At 38.3% G+C, this 22,486-nt stretch overlaps 1 protein-coding gene across 11 annotated transcripts in view; it reads right to left on the reverse strand.

Moving 5' to 3' along the window:
• Positions 1–16,067, reverse strand: part of foxp1b (forkhead box P1b) — a 169,590-nt gene extending 153,523 nt beyond the window's left edge. For 6 of the 11 annotated variants that reach the window (XM_036001752.1, XM_031280555.2, XM_031280564.2 and 3 more), the window contains exon 1: positions 15,602–15,807. The gene's annotated coding sequence lies outside the window, so the exon portion shown is untranslated. Of the gene's footprint in view, positions 1–1,311; positions 1,443–15,601; positions 15,808–15,856 lie in introns of those variants that run through there. The other 5 variants (XM_036001749.1, XM_031280514.2, XM_036001750.1 and 2 more) reach the window with 4 other exon arrangements.
• Between the last annotated feature and the right edge of the window lie 6,419 nt (positions 16,068–22,486).

Raw genomic sequence — 22,486 nt, forward strand, 5'->3', positions numbered from 1 at the left:
GTGATACAGCCTTTATGGGCAAAATTCATCTTCCTTTTCCCTTTTAAAAGAATGTGAGAGTGTGATAGAGAGCCATTCTCTCAAAGAGATGAGTCTCTCAAAGCATTACCATTTTCTAGCAATACTAATAGCTGCTTATGACACAGAAACAATTACAAGGTGACTGGGAGAAAAAGCTAAACAATGGGACGAGCTGTTGAGATTTGATTTTTCATTCATGGAAAAAAAACATCTCACAAAAGAAAGTGTCGCGTTTGACACACCGTTTGACAGAACCCTTCTATTTGACGATCAGGTTTTAAAACAACAGCAGCTAAACTAGAACTTAACATGGTGACATATACCATTCCACGATAAATCTCTCATCTCTAATTAACTGTGTGGGTGCTGCAGATTTTTATGCTGCTCGACCCCTGACCTACTGTCAGTTTGACCCCTCTCCCACCACAATGACTAAAACTTTGCCTCGAACATCTGGTGCCTTTTTTTTTTTTGCGTAAAACAGCAATGAGCACCCTCCCCAGAGTCGTTTCATGTCACAACTCAACAACAAATAGTTTGTGTTTCATCATAATGTGTGGGTTTAACATGTACTGTAGAAGATAAAAAAACTAAAAAAAAAAAAAAAAAAAAAAAAAACTAAACAGATGTTTGGGGTAGCTACTGCAGATAAAATAGCAAACTTAGTAATGCATATCTCTGTGTAAAATGGTCACTCTTGTCCTATAGTCTCTTCATACACAAATAGGGCTTATCGATTCGCGAACACATTTCCCCAGCATTTGCATAAGCTGTGTGTTGTTTGTGGTGTTGTTCCTTTTTTCCAGGGGCTTTGTGTATTTATTTCTCTGCGTTAAAAACCTCGAACTGCAGCGGTGGCTGGAGCTGCAGCTGTTGGTTGTTAGTGGCTGGAGATGACACAGTTCACCACTTCTCCAGGAGACAGCCAGCCCAGAGACCAGCACAGCTGCAAAATGCATGGAGAGAAGAGAAGAAAAGAAAAGGAAAGAGTCTTTGCCTTTTTTTAAGATAAGAAGGTAAAGAAATCGCTTTGTTGACAGACTCATATTACTCCAGAGGCAAAGCTCATCACTTGCCTCCCTCGCTCTTTTCCGAGGAATCAAGAAGCAGAGGAAGAAAAAAAAAAAAACGAACTCCTGCAGAGAATCTCTCTCCCTTATCTCTCTAACCCGCCCTCCTCATTACCGGGGCTCTTTTTCCAATTCTTTTAGGACCCCTGAGATACAACCTTCCCAAAGAATTCAGCAAAGTGACACAACATTAACCCATTTGCACACGCAACAGGCTCACCGGCTGACCCGTTGCTTGTTGTGGCAGTCGGCTTCATTCCCAAGGACCGTTTTTGTAACCAAGTGGGCATCATGTGAATACCATCTGGGTACCACTTATTTAAAGCTGGCAGAAGCGCTGTGGCAGCCAGCCTGGAAATGAGGAGAAGGGAATAAATTGCATCATTTACTTAACATGCATTTACTGTTGTGCCTGTTAAAAGCCCATGACTAAATAATTTGAGTTTTTTTCGGGGTGCCAGTTTCTGCTGTCAGCCAAATCGTGTTGTACGTGCGACAAACAGAGCAACTGTCAAAGGGCTGATAAAGGCGATACCGAGATGTTAACCACATGAAATCGCATTTACCACCAAATATATTAACAGCCCTCCATCCATTTACACCAAAGAAATCTCCCAGTGCGTAATGCACTGCACAAAACCCATAAACAGACAATAAACACATTGTAATTATAATGCCAACTCTTTAATTACGTGTGTCATCTGGGGATGGTCGAGCTTGCTAATTGTCAGAGTGATGTGAAAGGATTGGGGGAGGCTAGAAGGAGATCAAGCCCCAGGCCCAATGAGAACCATATTCCCCACTCTCCAAGCGTGTTAGAAGGCAGAAAATTCAATTGGCACGGTTCCAAAGAAGAACAGTCCAAACAGCCTTAATCAGCAGGGACAAACTCCATGCAATCATTTACATTAGCACAAGTGGAGAGAAATATCTAAGGTGTCACTCCCAGAACATGAAAGCGAGCAACATTTTTTGCTTCTTGTAACCTCATTGTAACCCAGGTGACTTTATCAAAAAAAAGACTTCAGTCAGTTGCCACTGACCAAATGGTGCACCATCTAAAGAGGCATAAAAAGGAAAAAGGCAACTGTGACTTTCATTTAGCTGGAGTTAGAGTGGGATAGATATTTCACTTGATTTTGACATCATTATTCTATGGCAATTCATTTCATTTTCCATAGCAGAAACCAATTGCATTACAGGACAGAAACAACGCAGAACGTGGATGACACGTTTCAATCCTATCACATTGCCAGTAAACAGTAGACTTACTGCAGTATATTAACAAACAAAATGCCCCTATAGTTGGTTGTCTATACAGGCAGTTGACCCAGCATCACTGTTTGGTATGGATCTTTTAATTTTTTTATATTTATATTTTACCCTGTTGATTCCCATTAGACTATTTTGACTTATATTTATCAGCAGACGGATTCTATGTACAAACAGAATAAGTGAGAAAATAGTTCCTGCACAATGTAGCTAACCACCTTTCTTCTGTGTCTTGATATTGCGTCCTCATAGCCCCTATACTAAAAAGATCGCTTTTTAGTGTAGTATTTCTTTAAAAATACTGAAATGTTATTATTTTGTTTACAAAGTAGTTAAACTAACCAGCCCTACTGCCATGGGAATATTAGGTAGCCATATTATTTTATTGTATTGCAAATTCTATGCAAATATATAACATTGTTATCTCAAGTTTCATCCATGCATAGCACATTTTGCCATTAATAAAAGAAAAGCATTGAAAATTTATATTTTATAATCTATTACCTTTAGCAATTCAACGTTATTTTGGACATGGACAGAGCTTCCCATTAGGGGTGCACGATTCAGAAAATGTCGCGATTCGATTCAAAATCAATTTGATTCAGAAACGATTCTCGATGAAAAAAACGATTCACAGTATGTAAATGTAGTTACTTTTCCCGTACCTTCGTACATTCATGTGGATTTTTCATTTAGTTTATTTAGTATCTTCTATTGTCCATATTATTCATGTGGAATTTTTCTTGTTATTTGTTATTTTAACATCCTGTTATGATGTACACAGCTTAAAGACATCACACACAACATACACATGTGTATGTTGTGTGTTATGTCTTTAAGCTACTAGGACCTTCAATTTCCCCTTGGGGATCAATAAAGTATCTATCTATCTATCTATCTATCTATCTATCTATCATGTGATTGCAGTAGACATACAATTTAAAAAAATAATAATAATAATATTAATCGATTTTTGGAATTCTATGAATCGATTTTGAATCGCGATTTGAATACGAATTGATTTTTTTGCACACCCCTACTTCCTATGTTCACCAGACTAATGGTGAGTTCAATTCACTTGTACAATTTAACCCTCCTGTTGTCCTCGAGGTCAATTTTCAAAAAGTTTCTACATCAAACAAAAATGTTCAAAAAGGTGGATGGTTTCCCTACAACACTCTTCACAAGTTAGATAAATGATCAGTTACCTACTTTCATTGAATTTGGGGGTTTTTTTATTCAATTTATAGCATTTGAAGAAAATAATTGATAAAAGAACGTTGGAAAACAAAAACTTCAAAAGGCGCAAAAAACTAAAAAATAAAATATCGACAAAAACGTCGAAATAAGTGACAATAACATCGGGGGGGGAAAGCAACAAAAGTGTCGAAAAAGACGACCAAAACGTTGAAAAAAAAGTTTCAATTTGAAATTTTGGACCCAGAGAAAACAGTTTGTTGGTCGACGGGAAGACAACACGTATCTGGACTAAACTTTAACAGTCGTGATTATCCACTAAATCTATTTGTCAAAATAATTCATAATTTCAGCTTTTTTTTTTAACTCAAATTAGGTATTATTTAATTGAAATGAGGTTTATTGACCATGATTTCAAAAAAGAAAAGTGTAAAACTAGAGTTTATAAGTTGATCTTAGTTGATCAGTTATCTTGAGTTAAGAATCCGGTGGTAGTCTGTGCAATGTTATCCCTATGGAATGTCTTTGTAAACCACTCAAGTAACTCCTAATATTATTTTACCTTTTGTATTTTTCTGTTGATTGGAAATTGTGTGTAATTCTCGTTTGGTGACGGCATCTTCCCTGACTCCTGATGATTCAGTTGACCTGAGCTGAGACTGGGGTGGTGGTGTTTGACTTTGTTTGCTACTCAATTCCACTTTCACACCAACTCTCGCTTTCACTCCCTCTCCTTCTCTCAGACACCTTCTCTCCCTCTCCAATACCCTCGAACACAGAGAGATGCACACCTTGTTTGTGCGCAGGCTACTGTTGTTTACTACTGTCGTCCTGCCCCCCCCCCTTTCTTTTCTTTTAATTATTTTAGTTTCTTTCTGTTAAATGGATTATGTATTGGAGAGTACTCAGATTAAGAGATGCATCTCTCCATCACATATTTTATTGATTATGTGTATATGCATCTGTAAATAATAAACTAAACTAAACTAATGGTTTGCTTGCAATGCAAACCAATCGGGATAAGACGCACAGTAAATCAAAATATATATATCATGCACAATGAATCCACTAAGATTTAAAGCGATCACCTCCATACATATTAACATTTAGACCTGGGTGCCGATGACAACACACAGGTAGTTGTAGTTAGCAACAGTATTGTCTGTTTAGGCAAGAACTTGTTTTTCCAAGTCTGGTCACGTGGTCTGGAAAATAGCTGCCTATTTATGAGTCCAAACAAGAACTGAGTGGCCTAGCATGGCCTACAATCTTAGCATATACAGTATATGACAGTGAATGTGGTGGACAAAGATCACAAAATGAATTGTCGAAACCACTGTAAGTACAGTGCGCCCTGAAAACACTTTGTGAGATAACATCTCTCAGATGAATCAGCAGCCAAGCAATAAATAAATGTCAGTTAGGCAATGACAAACTGTCTCCACCATTGTTTACATATTGACTGGCACTATGTGGTTAGCCTGGCCCTGATGAGAAACCAACACACAGCCTCCAATGGCATGATCTTACTTGGTGGAAAAAAATAGCTGTAACTGTGAATCTGGTAGAAGGGTGTGTCATTGCAATCAATGAAGGTGGAGAGACGTAAACAGAAACAAAACCAATGTATTATTGGTTCCACAGCATTCATACATTAGCTAAGCCGGCTCTGAAACAGTCGATCCTGCACCAGTTACTCTAAAAAATGTACTGCTCAAATTGTTCTCAACTTTGCTTTCTCCAATCCTCTTGTCTGTCTATGTGAGGTTCAACTGAACACTTCACTGTGGCCTGCAAGGTCTTTTACACAGGACCGCTATAGAAAAAAAGAGATCAGAGTGACTGAGTGAAAGAGAAAGAGTGCATGAAGGATACAGAGTTTTCATCTACTATCTATCTCATATTCTAATGAAGCCATTATGCTCTAAAAAGAGGCTGCTCATCTATTCATTTTATGGGGAATTTGAAAAAAAAAGATGACACTGCAAGAGGGTTGGTCGGAGTGATTAAAATTCTTTGAATTAGCCCTTCAATCACTGCATACAATTGTGTATAAAGTACACAAAAATGCACTAAAAACCCACGGCAAAAGCCTGTCTGTAGTAGGATATGAAAAGATTGATTTACTCATTTCTAACAGAGTTGTTTTCAGCGGGAGGAATTGATTGGTCAACACATTAAAAGCGTGTACATCATGCACTCCATATACTCAACATGAAAAGGCTTTTAGAAAAATATCCAATAATTCAGAACAGTTGATTGCTTACACCACACCACATTCAGCAGCGTTTACAACAGGTGCAGTAAATCTCCGACAAAAGGCTGTAAACAGTAAATAATAAATGGTTAACCGTAGCGAGCTGGGAGGAAAGCAACTCTGGAACATGTGCGCGTGATGCACAAGGCACTTTGATGTCACATGTCAGTTTCACTTACTAAAAAAAATTAGTATAATAGATATAAATAAGACAATAAATAAAATGTTTCACACACAAACACACACACACACACACACACACACACACACACACACACACACGTCGTGTTGTAACATGCATAGTGTGTTTGACCAATACATAAGCAACTGCTGTCACAGGTTCATCTCTGGTAGGACCGGTCGTCATCAGCCTCTACTACGGAGACTCACAGATCTGCAACCGACGCGCTATTCACATTTCTGCTACAGAATTAGAGTTTTTCTCATGCTTTTTATAGTTCCTGGAACAAAACAAGTACCAAATAAAGTTTCAGTTCCAGTTCAGATTCTCTCTCTTGCTCACCCACTCTTTTTCTTGTTCGCTCTCTGTCTTAGGTCTTTTTATAGACCAGTGGGATAGTCACTTAGATAAACACCTTGTAAGCCACAATAACATTCAACAAAATTTCCATCCGTAATATAAACGCGCGTTCACCCATTCACAAGAAAGCCGAGCGGTGTCAGGGACATGAAGCCAAGTCAGCATTAACTCATTCAGATCAACTGCAAATGCTGGTTTATCAAAGAGTTTTCAAGAGCGTGCGTGCGTTTGTGCTGGTGTACAAAAGCTCGTCACTAAACTCCAAAAAGTCTGAACTCCCATCAACTTTCTGCTGTTTTTCTTTTCCTTACCGCTGTGAACCCTCACAGATCACGTTCTTACAAGAGAGCTGTGTGCCTGTTGTTACCACCTGCTGTTACGTATGTCACCTGACTACCAGGGTGCATGTGCATGCTTAGTGTACAGAGGTGAAGCACATCTGTCTCAGGAAACAGGGGAATAATGTCAGCACTAGGCTATCACACACACACTGCTGCTGAAGCGTCTTCTATAATCATTCAAACTGCATTTAAGATGAATTGACAAGAAGATTTTGAGTTGAGAAATCGAGCAGCTATGGTAAATTCATAACCATTTATTTCATTTCACTGAAGTTTTGAGTGTGTTTTTTTTTGTATAAAATATATGGTTGAATAAATTGCTACACTCATACAGCTAGTGTCTGGGATTGATGTGATAGTGAGTCTTCTATTGTACAGAGAGAAATTAGCCTTGTTTATAGGAACTGAGTTTCCCTCAGCTGTATGAACGTACAGTAGCCTATGCAGCTGCTTCCCACCTCTGTATTCATTGTAATGAGACCCTGACAGTAACTTAGAGTGATATGAGTCAGGACTCAGGAGGATGCGATTCCCACTCACAAACACCTAGGGCTGGGTATCGTTCAAAAAAGTACCGATACCGTGGCCAGTTAGCTCGGTTGGTAGAGCGGGCGCACATGTGCAGAGGTTTGTTCCTCGACGCAGAAGGTCCAGGGTTCGAATTCGACCTGTGACGGTTTTCCTGCATGTCTTCCCCCCTCTCTCCCCACTTTCATATCTCAGCTTTCCTCTCTAATAAAGGCAGAAATGCCCAAAAAAAAAAAAAAAAAATAACAATAATAATGTTCGATACCGTGACTTTGATACCAGTTCTTGAACAATATTGACGAAAATTCATTTCATCAAAAAGAAATGACAATATTACACATTACAGTACAAATCGACTTTGAATTTATTTTTCGGCTCCTACTACGTGAGCCCCATCTCTGTGCGTAGCGTAGAGTTTTTCCTGTGTGTCTCTACGACGTGTAACGTTAGACAGCCAATCACAAACACTATTAAATCTTGGTAGAAGCATGCTGCATTCTGGTTGGCTCACTGATGCTGATGACATTTGGCCCTTTTGGCATTTTTCGATACTCGATACTAAGGAGGCAATTCGGTCGGTTCCTAAAAAGCATCAAATTCAGTACCCAGCCCTACAAACGACAGACTTCCAGCTGCTGACCATTTCAAACTTGCCGCTCGCTGCACGTCACACAGCGGACTGCTGTGCTTGCTGCTGTGTGATTCTTTGCAGGATCAGCAGCAACCACTGTGGCTGTCGCCTTCCATCATCTAAAAAGGGACTTTACACACATCCGCAGCCTCTGATGCCGAGCCGCTCTGTGAAAGCCACATAAGTATCACACCTGACAGGGATCTCTGTGTGGATCTCACCTTAATACATGCTTGATAAGCAGGAGCCTTAAATAGTTAAGCCACCACGCTGCGCATCTACATAAATCCGTATATGGGCCAAATAGTACCTCAAACATTTTAATTTGCAACTTGACATTTTCAACCATGGTTCAACTAGTGTAAGTTCATAGCAAACTAGTGGGCTCGAAAAAGGCCATAGTCATTCCTAGCCAGGGGTGTGTTCAGCCAATTTGTTCTAATAAACAAAAATGTTGTTTTGGAAACTGGGTTGAGACTTAAACTCAATATGACCTGGCCTTTAACTGAAATCTACTAATGTTAAAGTTCTGATATAACCACATGAGGACAACCTCCCTCTTTTCCTTCCTGGCAAAAACAATTTTGAGCAAAGTCAGAAACCGATGCCATGACCCGAGTGAAAACTTTACTTAAAGTACCAAATGTTATCTACTGCGGTTAGAGTTATACATGAGAACAGCAAGGGGAACTACAATCTCACAATTTCCAAAATCGAAAGTGAAAGTATATGACCAACCTAGGGGTGTAGGATCTGGACAAAATGTATTGTGATCATCAAGTACAATATTTGAACATTATGACTGTGGAAGAGTTTAATATGTTTAATATACATATATTAATAGTTTAATGTGTTTTTAAAATTTTTTAATGAGGGCATATTATAATCATAGAGATCGATATAAATGATACTAATGAATTATCACCCAGCCCTAAGAAAGTGAGAGTTATCAACATTTGTGCTTCTTTAATCACAAAAAAACAACAGTGACAAAGTGGTTATCTGCTCAGCACATGCAGCAAATGGTTAGCCACACTATCTGCTTCAACACATAATTCCATCCCAGGCTAATCTATTGACCGAGATGATAAACAAAAAAAATAAAATCACTCCTGTGAAAATAACCATCTCCATCTGAGTGGTTTGGGAATGGAGCCCCACCCTGTTTACAACACTGAGAACAAAAACAAATTCCCTCCAAGGAGCCCGGGCAAATGCAAGGCACACACTCCAACCAATACAGGCAAACAACAACAACGTCTGAAGATCTACTGGGAGAGCGGGCTATCAAACAACAGTAGCCTGCGCACAAACAAGGTGTGCATCTCTCTGTGTTCGAGGGTATTGGAGAGGGAGAGAAGGTGTCTGAGAGAAGGAGAGGGAGTGAAAGCGAGAGTTGGTGTGAAAGTGGAACCCCAGTCTCAGCTCAGGTCAACTGAATCATCAGGAGTCAGGGAAGATGCCGTCACCACTTCTCATGAATAGCTTACAAAACCACATGAGGATGACTTCACCGTGGCAAACAGTAGTTTGAGAATGCTCTCCCTCAATATCCAGGGGACTCTGAATGAAGAGGTAATGAATCTCCGTTAACAAGGCCATTATCAGTGAAGGAACGACATCAACAGGAGGGACTCCGAATCCATGAGGCCCTTACGTACACTGGCCTTTTATTGTTGCTATTAACTGCTCAGGCATACTTGTAACAACTGTACCAAAAAAAAAGCACACACACACAGAAAACAGAACCATTCTTTTGATCTCACACTGTACGTCATCACAGTAAACAATAAGACTGTATAAAAAGGGACACAGGGCCAATTAGCAATCTCTGCTCTCCGCTGTCAAGTATTTAAACAGTCTGCTAGGATGATAATAGTAACCTGCATACTTTCATCTGTGCTCTAGACTCATCAGCGTGGTAGCACCTCTGCTGAAGCGCTGCACTGCATCTTGGGTAATTACTGCTTCCCAATTACCACCTAGCCGGTAAATATATATCAAATAAACAAGCAACAACCCGTCAATTAGGAGCACCCTTTCATAATGGGGGGTCTAAAATGATGTTTTATGGACGGACAGAAGAAAGCTGTGCGAAAACGGAGCACTCAACTTCAAAGTGAACTTGTATCAGTTAGCCGCGGCTTAAGAGTACATCTGGGCATTACAGTTTGTAAAATAATGAAATCGCATGTTTTTGAGGCAATTAACATGTGCATCTCATTAAAAGCCGTTTTAATTGCCAAGAGGGCAAATTATACAACACGGTAACAGTGTTTTTCCACAAATTAATTACCTAAAAATGAAAGTGGCCTTTTCTTCACAGACAGAGTGAAGAGGGACAGTAACATTGTTGAATTCAAAGGCAGAGAAAACAGCTGCAGTAACAGTCTGTCAACAAAATTTGCATTGCTGCTCTCTCCTCATCTCCATTACTCTCTCCTGTCTCTCCTCAAGCCCACGGAGCTGCCGGCTTAGATCTGAGTACTCTGATGGCTTATCACATAGCGAGCAGCAGGCTAAGCCGGAGTGATGCGCCCAAAAGACATGATCAAAGCACACCAACTTTCCACCCAGCAATGATGATGGAAGAGCAGGCCCTGCCATGTTATGTTTCTTATTAGGCTGGGACTGCCAACTGAAAACACAGCCAAGAAGTCAAGGATGAGGCCTCTTAAAGATGTGCTCCTGTAACCTTATTCTACATCGCGCTGCCTAATGCAGTTAACGGGGTGTAAGTAAAAGCCTGGGACATTTTCACATTAGTCAGTTTCAGTTTTTGCTACTCTTATTCTCACGTTGATATAATATAGTAATGATGTAACCTATAGCCAGATTATGAAAGCTTTTATTTTGCAGCTCTAAGCATCCAGCTTTGGACAGGTCTTAAGATCTGAACACCTGGTGCAAGTGGAGACTTTTACATTTCCAGCAGCAGTTTGGCATAAACAGAGGAAGCTGTGAGATAACATGAGCAGCCACCACAGCTGAACAGAGAACATGCCACGTGCCACATACCACCACTAAAACATCATAAAACGATATATCACAACACAATATCGCAACGTTTGACTGAAAAGTGATTTTTAGCGGCAGCACACAAATATCAATCTACACAACTTGTCATCAACATATAATATTGAATACATGTAACAACTCGACAACTACGACTTTAAAGTGATGCTTCCTCTTACACTCTCGAGTCACATTGTCTACATGACATGGCTACATGCATACAACCAGTATTCAGGAATAGCCTAATTCCAACATAGCTGCACCAGGAACGCAACAGTCACTTATTTTTAATCTTTCTTCTGACTTTTCCAAAATTGCGAGAAAGCTAAATTTCTTTATCATTAGGATCTACATTACTTTACGCTGTGTAAAGTTTTACTCAAAGACAAATGAAAGCGAGACATCTTTTGGAGAACCGGGCTTCAAATCACATGTTGTTTGAACATAAACTTTTGGAAATACTGTGGAGGTTAAAACAGAGAGAGCAAACTCAGTCGGCCTGGCATGATAAACCAAACAAGATGTGAGTAATAACTACACGAAATGAACGTCATCCATCAGGCCATCGAAGCCACGTCATAAACACACGCAGACTGACATACAGACTGGACAGCTGATAGAAACAGGAAGCAGGAGCTGAGGTTTCGCCTGGCAGCTGAGCACAGCTTGTAGGATATGGTTAAGCCCCTCATGTCTGGATGGAAATGTTTGCAGCTCACCTGCAACATTCCCAAAACAGACAAGTTTTGTGTTTTTAATAAAAAATTTTTTTAAAAATTTTAAAAAAAACTCTGATTTTAAGTTATAAAATGCTAAGAGGCTATTGCACTCACTCAAAAATGAGAAAAGGGAATCGTTTGCATAAGAATAAAAACCATTCGGCAGTATATAAAGTGTTTAAACAAAAGAGAGACAACTTAAATTTTGTCTACCTGCGACATAATTCATCTCATAAATTCTCAAATTTTCTAAATTGGCTAAGTTTTGTTTATTTATATAATGCGTGAACACCTTTGTCTGAATATGAAGATATAGAAAACTAAATAGGAAACATCTCGATTGACTACACTACTTCACAACCCTAATAAAGGTCTCATATCAAGATGTCAACACAAACCACACCACAGTGCAAAGCCAACTCCCTTTCATTTTAAACTGTCTGTATCTTGTTTGAGATCAGCAAACATGATCAGTCAAATCAGCTTCTTTTCTGCTGAGTTTTCTGAGTGATCTCAAGTAAGAAAGTCAGAAAAACATCACACATTTTACCAAGATTAAATCCCAAGGTAAAAATATGTTGATATTAGAGGTGCAACGATGAATCGATTAATCGATTCGTTGTCAACTATTAAATTAATCGCCAACTAATTACTAAATAAACTAAATAATTAATCGTTTGAGTCATTTTTTTATTAAATAATCGACAGATTAATCGACCATGAAAATAATCGTCAGCCCTAGTTGATATTACTCTGAGAATTCGAAAATACGTATTCAATCATACAAATAATAAAAGCGATCATACAGGGAAAGGGATTGAGCAAAATATTGTTTTTACTGGTACCATTTCAATATAACTTATTGATACAGCAGAGGCTGTTGCAAACTGTTCTGCAGCCCATCTAGTCTCTAATACAACTTCACAGCATGTACAACCCAGCCAATTAGGTATTAAAATAGCACTACTTTTGTCTGAAACCAACACACCAACAACTAATTCATTACACCAACTTGAAAGGACTAAACAGGACACTTAGATATATTTTTGCAACAATAGACACAACATGCACCCCAATGTTGTACTGTATTCCTGCAAGACAAAACCAGCAGTTAATTAATTTTGTAATGCAACTTAATTGATTGTTGTTGCATGCACAGTGATGACATTTTTGTCAGCATCCCTGCCTTTATTAAGGACAGATGACAGTAGAAGACAGTAATTAATGGCTGCATGAGTTAATGGCCGTCCTGAGCATTTTGCAGTCTCCATAGAGACGGAGGAGCTGCACAGAGCACACCTGAGGCTGTCCACTCTCCGACCAATAGCCTTCCCTGGCATGGACAACCATCTGCCTGGGCACACCACAGGGGCCGGGACACACTAACCTTTACCCTGGAAATATTGTTCTGCTTTCCTTTGTTATCATTTCCATTCATGTAATGGAGCACTAATGAGCGTGCTGCCCTCATAGTCCTATTGCTAGTGCTTTTCCTCTTTTGTGTTGTGTGAATCAAACATGCAAAAATCACATGACAAATTCATTTACCAGAACATTCCCTTTATTCATCTGTCACTTGTCTTGCTTTGTGCAAAAGTGTTTCAAGCAACTGGTTTGAGGGCGTCTTGTATCTAAAAATCAAATGAGGGGTGAAGCCGGCAAATAAATCTGAAAGAAACAATACAGCAAATACAGAACCTTATTCCCACACTGGACCAGAAATAACTCCTTATCATTCAGCTGCAAGCAAGGGTGCACAGTCAGTTTTTCAGCCCCTCCGTACCCAGCACAACGTGTTCACAAATACTGAGCCGTCAGATGAAAGAGAGGGCCGCTCCACTCGGGAATTGGAGTCCTCACACTGAATGCATGAGTGACTGATTACTTTCTTACCAGTTGAACCTCAACTCTCTACAAAGAATAGCCTTAGCCCCAGCCTGAAGAGGCCAAACTAGAAACAAGTGCTTTCCAAATAATACAAAATCACAGATTGGTGCGTTAAGCATCTTGCGTCATTACTATACAGCTGCACTTCCTCAAATTTCAAGCTTTTTTACCCCAACTCAATTTATTCACTTGTAGTATGGAGCACGGAAAGTACAGCCATTCTAGTTTGTAGAAGCAGACGTAGGGGACAGTGTTCCCATCAGAAACAGCAGAAGGCTAAATGTCTGTGTGCAACAGCCGTGTCAAACAGCAGGCTTAGAAAAGTTGCACACAAAAAAAAGTTCATCCTAAAAAGTTCATCCTGTGTTTTAAAACCTAGGTCAGCATTTGGGAAGGTCCATTTCTGCATAAGTGAGCACACAAACCCCAGTGCCTGTTCAAATAGTCTGCAGCTCTCTCTCAGGCAGCTCATGACAACAGCCCAGCAGCAGCACTGTTTGATCTCCAATGTTTTCCTTAATCTGGGTTGTCAAGGTTCGCTTGTTGGAGGCTGTTTACTTTACTTCTCCTACAAAAAGGTGTTTTTTTTTTTTTTTTTTCTCCCTCAGACAATGACTAATCCAAAGACCAAGAAGGAGGGAGCCCTGCCAGCAATAGTTGTTAAAGCTGCAGTTTCCCTTTCGTAAATTTTCAGATGGTTTTAGTCCTGCTGTTGCCAGCTGCAGACTTACTGTAAAATATATTAGGCTAATATTTAATTATTGTATGTATGCAGTTCACTCTCAATACTTACTTTGTATCTTTATATATATATATATATATATATATATATATATATATATATATATATATATATATAAAATTTTGTTGAGGATACTAATTCTGTCTGACTTTACAAATTACTAATGAATCAACATGGATTAATTACACAAGACATGTGCTTATAATACTGTATGTAGGCCCTATATATATATATATATATATATATATATATATAAAAACTGCACAGTAAAATTCATTATCATACCTGTTAGCGATGTCCATTTGTCTGTAATACACCTGTAATAAAATATTAATTTAAATAGAATAAATCTAAAATTGACTGCTTTGAATGTATTTTTACAATTTGTGCATTCCTTTGTACAGTGCATTAGGATACCACATAACGTTAATCTACTTATACACTATAGCAATATTAGGTCAGTTTTAAATTTAACTAAGTCTATTTTTCCCAGTTGATATTAAAATGCTCTGTAACTTCAGCCTATATTTACAGTTAAGAAAACGTCAAACTTTAATCCACCCCATGTCTGACTCTAAACCGCTCCGTTTAAACTTTGAGCAATAAAGTTAAATAAAGCATGTCACAAACTTTAACTTTTGTTGAGGTGTGAATTTCAGTTGTGACAGCTATCAATACGATTTTGCTCTTTAAATCCTTTGTGTTAACGAAAAGTTGACTATGAGATGAATATCCGCTTTAAATGTAGTGTATACTCATAAATAAATAGATAAAAGTTGACCTGCCCGTTAGCTAAAACTTACAGTTATAATAGCAATAGTTTCGGGGCAGTTGTAATGCCTTCCTCCGGTCTTTCGGAGTTTGGAGGACTGCTAACACGTGGGGTAAAGCTCCCTCCCTGGTCCTAACGTTACTCAAAAGAAATCACGGCACTCAAACTTCCCTTTCACCGTGTAAACTAAACAACTTTTACGGCTGTATCCGTAACAGGTAGCTAGTAATTAACTGTTAACCGGCTATCATCAACCAGCACTTTAGAACCAACTGGTTATAAAAGGTGCATTTCCCCCGGGGTCTCATGAGCAACGTACGTTAGCCTCAACTAAGTTTAGAAACCCAACTTTCCAAAAAAGTGGAGGATACAACACTCGTAGTAACAAAACCACTCCTGTTACAGAGACATTAAACGGCGCTACCAAGCAGCCTACATGCTAATAATACAGGTGTTTGTTTATTTGTTTATTTCGCTAATTGTAACCATTGCAGAAAACAGCAGCAAAGCGCGGAGACAAACTCCGTGTGTGCGTGTGTGTTTGAGTGCAGCATTTCTCTATATATACGATACAGCAAAGCTAATGTTAACATAATAGTGAAACTTACCAGAATGGAAAACGCTTTACAGCAGCTAACAGGCGCACGCGGAGGGGTACCGATTTGCTAGTATTCAAACCGTGCACGCGAGCTTGTGTACCGAGAACGCATGCGAGAACAAATCACACCGTAAACACCGCACGTAAATAGGCTATTACTCCGCCCGCTGGTGTTGGTGGCGAGGTGGTGGTGGAGGTGGAGGTAGTGGGGGGGGGGGGACTATAACTAACTAACTTAACTACAAGGAGAAAGAGATCATCTTACCGAGGGCGTCGAGAAAAAAAAAAAAAAGAAAGAAGCAAAATGTGGACTTTCACACTCGCTGCCTCCCACTTTGCCTCGCAGAGATAGGCACGAGCTCCTCTCTTAATGTTGTTATTAGATTTCAACACGCCGAGAAAAGAAGGAGGAAAAAAAAAAAAGGAAGAATCGCGGATTTGGATGTTGTTGTTTTGCTGTCCAAGTCCGTGACGTCATATCCACCTGCTCGTAAACAACGTTCGTTGCATCGCAGTTCCTTCACAGAAACATCATCGTAGTCACACAAGTACAATTCAGCAGCACTTAGTGGGTCCTTTCTACGGGGAAATGTAATGATATGCATTAGTTTTAGCTGAAAGTGTGACAGGAGAGAGGGGGGGCTGTCAGAAAAGCTAAAATGTCTAAGCTGACTAATTACAACCGAGGCAGAATGAACTTATTATTTCAGAAAATTCTCCTGTCTTTTTTTTTTTGGATCCGAGGTTCATCATAACTGTTCGCAACCCTCACTGCAGAAAAATGAAATGCTTTGACATCATCATCAAATATGTTTTAATCTCAACTGTGAGGAGTTTTAACTATTTAAGGAGGTGGTTTTTATGGTTTTAAAAATGACAGTGTAGATAACAAGAGTGCAGGTTCTCTCGGTTTGGTGTGGTTATATTTTCTGGCATGTGGGCCAATTTCTTCATAACATTTTGAATGGGGGACATTACCTGCATGTAAATTTCAACAAAGTTATTAAGAATCTCTGCTTAGCATATTTATTTATATTTGTGGTTGAAAAGTTGTGTGGACTCCTAAACAGTCTGTCTGTCACAAGAAGAGCAAAAACATGATGACAGTAATTAAAATCTCTGTCACTTACCCCTGAAGACGAGAATTATCATGGGCCAGCTCAACAGTCCAGTTAACACTCATTGTAAAGCAACATTAATTTAACCTCAAGAGAAAATATTTGAAGTCGTTTTTTTGTCCTTGATCAAGGTCTGAGAAGCACAGCTCATTTAGCTGTAAATGGCATTACATTTATCACGTCTGCATCTGGGGGCAATGCTGCTCATCAACCCGCTCAGGAAAGTCTGTTTCTTAGTCGAGAGCGCCACCCTCTGACCAGGATCAGTCAGAATCAGAATCTGAGTCAGAATCAGATTTATTGGTCCAGGTTTTCGTAAACAAACAAGGAATTTTGACTCCGGTTAATCTTTGCTCTCAAAGTACAACACTCACTTAACCTATAAAGAATAAAAACAGAAAGGACAGCAAGAAATATTAAAAAAAATACTGTTAAGTATGCAGTATAACGATAAAATAGAATTTACAAATTTACAAGAAATATACAATAACAATTGAAGAGAGGGAAGGAATAGTATATCAGTATAGTCTGAGATTTAAGATTTCAATATAAATATAGTGCAAGGCAGTTCAGTGCAATGGTAATATATTAATAGCAATATTGTAATTGTAAGATTGAAATAGTAATGATGTAGATGAGCAGAACAGTGTTGATTGACTTAGTTCAGTGTAAGGGTGGGGGCTAATTCTGAGCGTTCAACAGAGAAACAGTAACAGGAAACAACCCTATAATATTTCCACAGAATAACCATTTAATCTGTAGTATGTGAGTATATGAGGACTTTACTTCATATTATCAATCATCTCTTGTGTTATTATACTTTATCGTACCTACATGTTTTTTGTAATATCCTTCTAGCATGTTTTTTTTTTTTTTTTTACCAACACAGTCTTACGTTCCTCTGGTCAGGCATGTTACTTATTGAGCTTCAAATTAAAACAATAATGCTTGGATACTTTAGCATAGTATTAACAACAATAAACCACTAAAAATGTTGCTATTCTTTTTTCTTTTTTTTTTGGGTTCAATCATTTATAGGTTCCAAAAATTTTGGATTTAAAAAAAAAAAAAAAATTATGTAGCCTATTATTTTTTATGTTTTATATGCAATGTACTGTGTTTCACATGAGTTACTGTAACGGCTCAGCGACTGGCACCAAACACAATATAAACAACTCTTAATTCATAGTAACAGGAAAACACAAACTGTCCTATTTCCTGTTACATGCATACTGTGGAAAACACTCACACATTCCTTGGGTCTTGAGCCTATGAACATTTTAGAGACATGCAGTACATTTAACAACAATTTTAACACAAGAGAATTGATACAAAAAATTTTAAAAAAGGGGGACATGTCATGAGGGCTCAAAGTAGTCATATAGTAATATGTCTTTATTCCCACTGTAAAGCCGCAGTGGTTGTATATGTTGTAGCAGTCACACAGACATGCACCAGTCACTGCATGGCCTACAACCACAATGTTGTGTTTAATGACCTCAGGGGCCCATGAAGCCACAGCAACACAGATGTCCTCTGAGCCATTCGACTGATAAGTACAAAGCAGCAGAGTTGAATTCAAACCTATGAATTGGGGCAGGCAACACTAATTCACATACAGCCAGAAGTGAAAATTCAAATCTATGAAGAATTACATTACGCATTACCATAAAATCTACCTGTGGTGTCGTTATAAGCAAGGCAGCATTAGAAAACTCATAGTGGCTTATAATGACAGCGTGAGGCTGCTGCTGAGAGCTCCAAGAAGCTCTAGTTCAAGCCATATGTTTATCAGTGTCGGGGTACCTAACCTGATGTATAGATTTATGTGTAGGGTATCTGAGACAGAAAACAACTTAATCGCTGTTTTGGCTAACCCTGTACGCAGTTCTGTCAGATTTTCTTCCAGACTGTGGAACCATTGGCGAATATGTCTGTATGTTAGATACTGAACGTTGTGGAAGGCTTTGTATTGTTGTATTTTTTTATTCTTTCTCTTTATGTTTTACTCTGTGTGTTTCTTATTGTGATATGGATCCCACTGGGTCTGAAATAGAGAATAAAGTAGTTCTTAACATGAAAGATTTGACCTTTTGACACTCCTTAGAGAAATCAACTACTAAATTATTCTTATTTGGCTTTTGAATGTGTCTGTTTTAGTCAGTGGTGAATTTATGATGGCATTCATCTTCGTGAAATGTTATCTGTTATTGTATGACATGACTCTCATTATATTCCTAACAGGATTTGCAGTTTTGCTATGATTTGTATACTGAGCCAGTCTTTCAGATTACTGCAGGGTTTTGTTTTTCAAAAGGTTGTAAACATGATTGGCTGGTGTAATTAATGAGAGCATTCCAATGTGTGTGTGTGTTAGTTTTATGAAGACAATCTAACACATGATCTTTTTAATTCTTCACTGGCTTGATCTGCATGTCAATACTGGATCTATGAGCTCAGCGGAGCCCGACAGCCATGTGTCTGCGTCGGAATTTATTATCATGTTTTGTTGGTGTCGCCCTGGTGATGTGTTGTGTGGATTAAGGCCCTGACTGGATGGAGTGTAGTTACAAATTAATTGAGGATCACTATCAATTACGTAACAGCCTCTCCACACATACGCGTGCACACAACAAAGTAATTAGCTCTCTGTTAATTAGGTAATTAAGCAAATGAATGGGAGCTCCTCTTGATTTCCAAAGAGGGAAGGATGGGTTTCATACGTTGTTTCTCCCCCTGCTGCTGGGGGCTGCAGCATTCAGTAATGAAAGCAGGAGGCTATTCAGATAATGACCAGTAAAGAACTATAAAATGAGTAAAAGGAGGACACACTAGAGAAGATGATGCATGCACCATTCTGCAGTTGTAGGTGGTTGATGTGGCATGGTATTCTTTTCATTTCCAGTCTTCAAACATAAATAAACAACTATAAAAAGGTTATACTTTTTTTATGAAGCATTATAAGGACATTGTGTAAAGGATTGCACCAACTTTTAATTTATAGGCCAAACATGAATGGTGTGACATGCTTTTTAAAGTGTATTTAACAACAAATCATTTTAAATTATCATTTTGGTTTTTCAACGTTAGATTTTTCACAAACTGACACATCTGTCCATTGTTGTCCACTATACACTTTAATAACCATTCAGTATGTGTAATGCCAGCATGATTCTGATAATAATGCATGATGCAAATATACATCATTGCCTATGGGTGAATGAGAAAGCAAGCCCCCTCTCTTTAATGCATGGTTTCCATAAAGTGGACAGTTATATTTTAGTTCTATTTTTTGCCACATACAAAAAATAAGAAAAGAAAAACTGCAACAAAGATTACACTGATAACTGTATGAATTTTTTGTATTTCTTATTTTGTTAAAAAACTTTACCCAGGATGTTCCTGATGTGTTGGGATTGTCTCTGTATGGGGATAAATACATTTAATATAATCTTAACCTAGAAAGACTCATGGGAATTTGCCGCATGTTGCATACCTTAAAAGTGGCTTTTGAATATTTGGAATTTACTGTACATTTTCTTTCTTTTGTGAAACAGTATTTTGTGGGGTTTTCCAATATCCAGTAATTGTAGGTATTCCATAATTAGTATATTTCTCTTGCCTTGTCATGTGAGACTTTTTACACAACTGCTAATACACACAATGTACCACTAGGCCTAAAACAATGGCATACTGACATGAAGCATACTCAACGGTATAGCGTGACACAACTGTATATCATTGTGACAGTGTGCTGCAAGTCAAATCGTACATCATAGTCTATGACCAGTTTTATATAGTACTATTACATGGAATTAATAGTTTAATTGACATTTTACATAATACTTGCATTTTAATTTTAAAGTGCATGCTTAATCATACTTAGTGGTTCATTTTGTCAAGTGGTAGAACAATTTAAGTCCAAAGACAACAAGGAAAAATTAAATAAGTGTTACAATAAGTTCACACTTCTAAGTGAAATAAGTGGCACCGAAAAAACCCCCACAAAAAATACCACAATTATGGCTAAGAACATCAAGCTTTGACCTGCATGCTCTTAGTATTTCAACACACTTACCTCATTTTATAACAATGTAGGTAATAAACATCCTTTCTTTTGGCATTCATATGTTTCATACACAAATGATGAATAATGGCAATGTCTATTGTCGCAGAAAACAACTTTTAGCAGTTTTCAGTTTCAACAGTATCACTGAAAATAAGATTTAAAAAAAACATATTTTTTATATTCTACAAGTTTTCATGCAAGGGTTTAGTCTGAGGAGTTGCTTTTGAAATGCAGCACCAAGGTTCTGTAACAATGTGTGTGTGTCAGTGCAAATCATATAACAGGAGCATTTCTTTAAAGATCAAGAGGCTTTTCTTGGTAGCTGCTGCTGGCAGGATCAGTTGTTCTTTTTTTCCCTCTGATCATTAGAGAAATGTTTCTGAACCACACAAGCCACTGGCCTGTGGATCCTTATAATGTTTGACTGTGGGTACAATCACATTTGTGAGATGGTAAGTGTGCTGGTCCTCACCAGCCATGTTTTTGAACTATTTCAATTGGCTGTGGAAGTGCAGCTCAGTGTAGGCATGGTCAGCAGAGTGGAGGTATACAGTATACCGTATATGCACTCTGCTCTGGTTTTCTAAATTACTCTTTCTGAATGCATTTTATAACCACAGGGGACATAGACACTCTAAAATCTAAGCAAGTTGTCCATGTAATTGGTCAACATAAGCTACTGCACAGGAGACATGAAATCTTGTATATTTGGTAGTCTGACATGTTAAGAGATCAAAACAACTAATTCTATGTGGTTTAGCTCCAGCTTGATTTACAGAGTTCACTGTGGACAATAACAGAATTGTTCAGAATCAGAAAACTTTATTGATCGCCTCAAGGAAATTATTTAGTTGCAGTTGCTCACATTCAAGGTAAATTAAGAGTAAGAAAAGAGCAAGTGTATAAAGTAGCATAGCTACAATAATAAATAAATAAAAACGTTAAGTTGTTGGGTTTCCTGCCAAAACATCTGCACACATTTTGAAATCAAATTTAATGAAGGCATTTCCCATCTTCCCTCAGGAGACATACCAGTAAGAGTATAACGTGCAACTGTTACAATTAAATGTGATGAATCAGCACTCAATAGGATGAGCCGAACATGAAAATGTTTTAATGGTGTGACATGCTTTTTCTTTGTTTAATTTAACCCTTAAAGGAATACATCATTAAATCACAAATAATATGTTTGTTTTTTTTAAAGTCTATTACTTAACAAATCGTTTGAAATTATCGTTTTGGTTTTTCAACGTTATATTTTTCACAAACTGACACATCTGTCCAGTGATGTGGACACTATACACTTTAATAACCATTCAGTATTTGTAACGCTAGCAAATATATAGCTTGGCATAAGTGAAAGATGCTAAAACACTGAGGTATTAATGCACACCCCACATGTGAATGGCAACACTGGCCTTTCATATTTATTGTTGGTTGTACTGTTAAAGGTCCCATGGCATGAAGATTTCACTTTATGAGGTTTTTTAACATTAATATGAGTTCCCCCAGCCTGCCTATGGTCCCCCAGTGGCTAGAAATGGCGATAGATGTAAACCGAGCCCTGGGTATCCTGCTCTGCCTTTGAGAAAATTAAAGCACAGATGGGCCGATCTGGAATCTCCTCCTTATGACGTCATAAGGAGGAAAGGTTACCTCCCCTTTTTCTGCTTTGCCCGCCCAGAGAATTTGGCCCGCCCATGAGAGA

Source organism: Sander lucioperca, chromosome 6, assembly GCF_008315115.2.
Source record: "Sander lucioperca isolate FBNREF2018 chromosome 6, SLUC_FBN_1.2, whole genome shotgun sequence".
Taxonomy (NCBI): Eukaryota; Metazoa; Chordata; class Actinopteri; order Perciformes; family Percidae; genus Sander; species Sander lucioperca.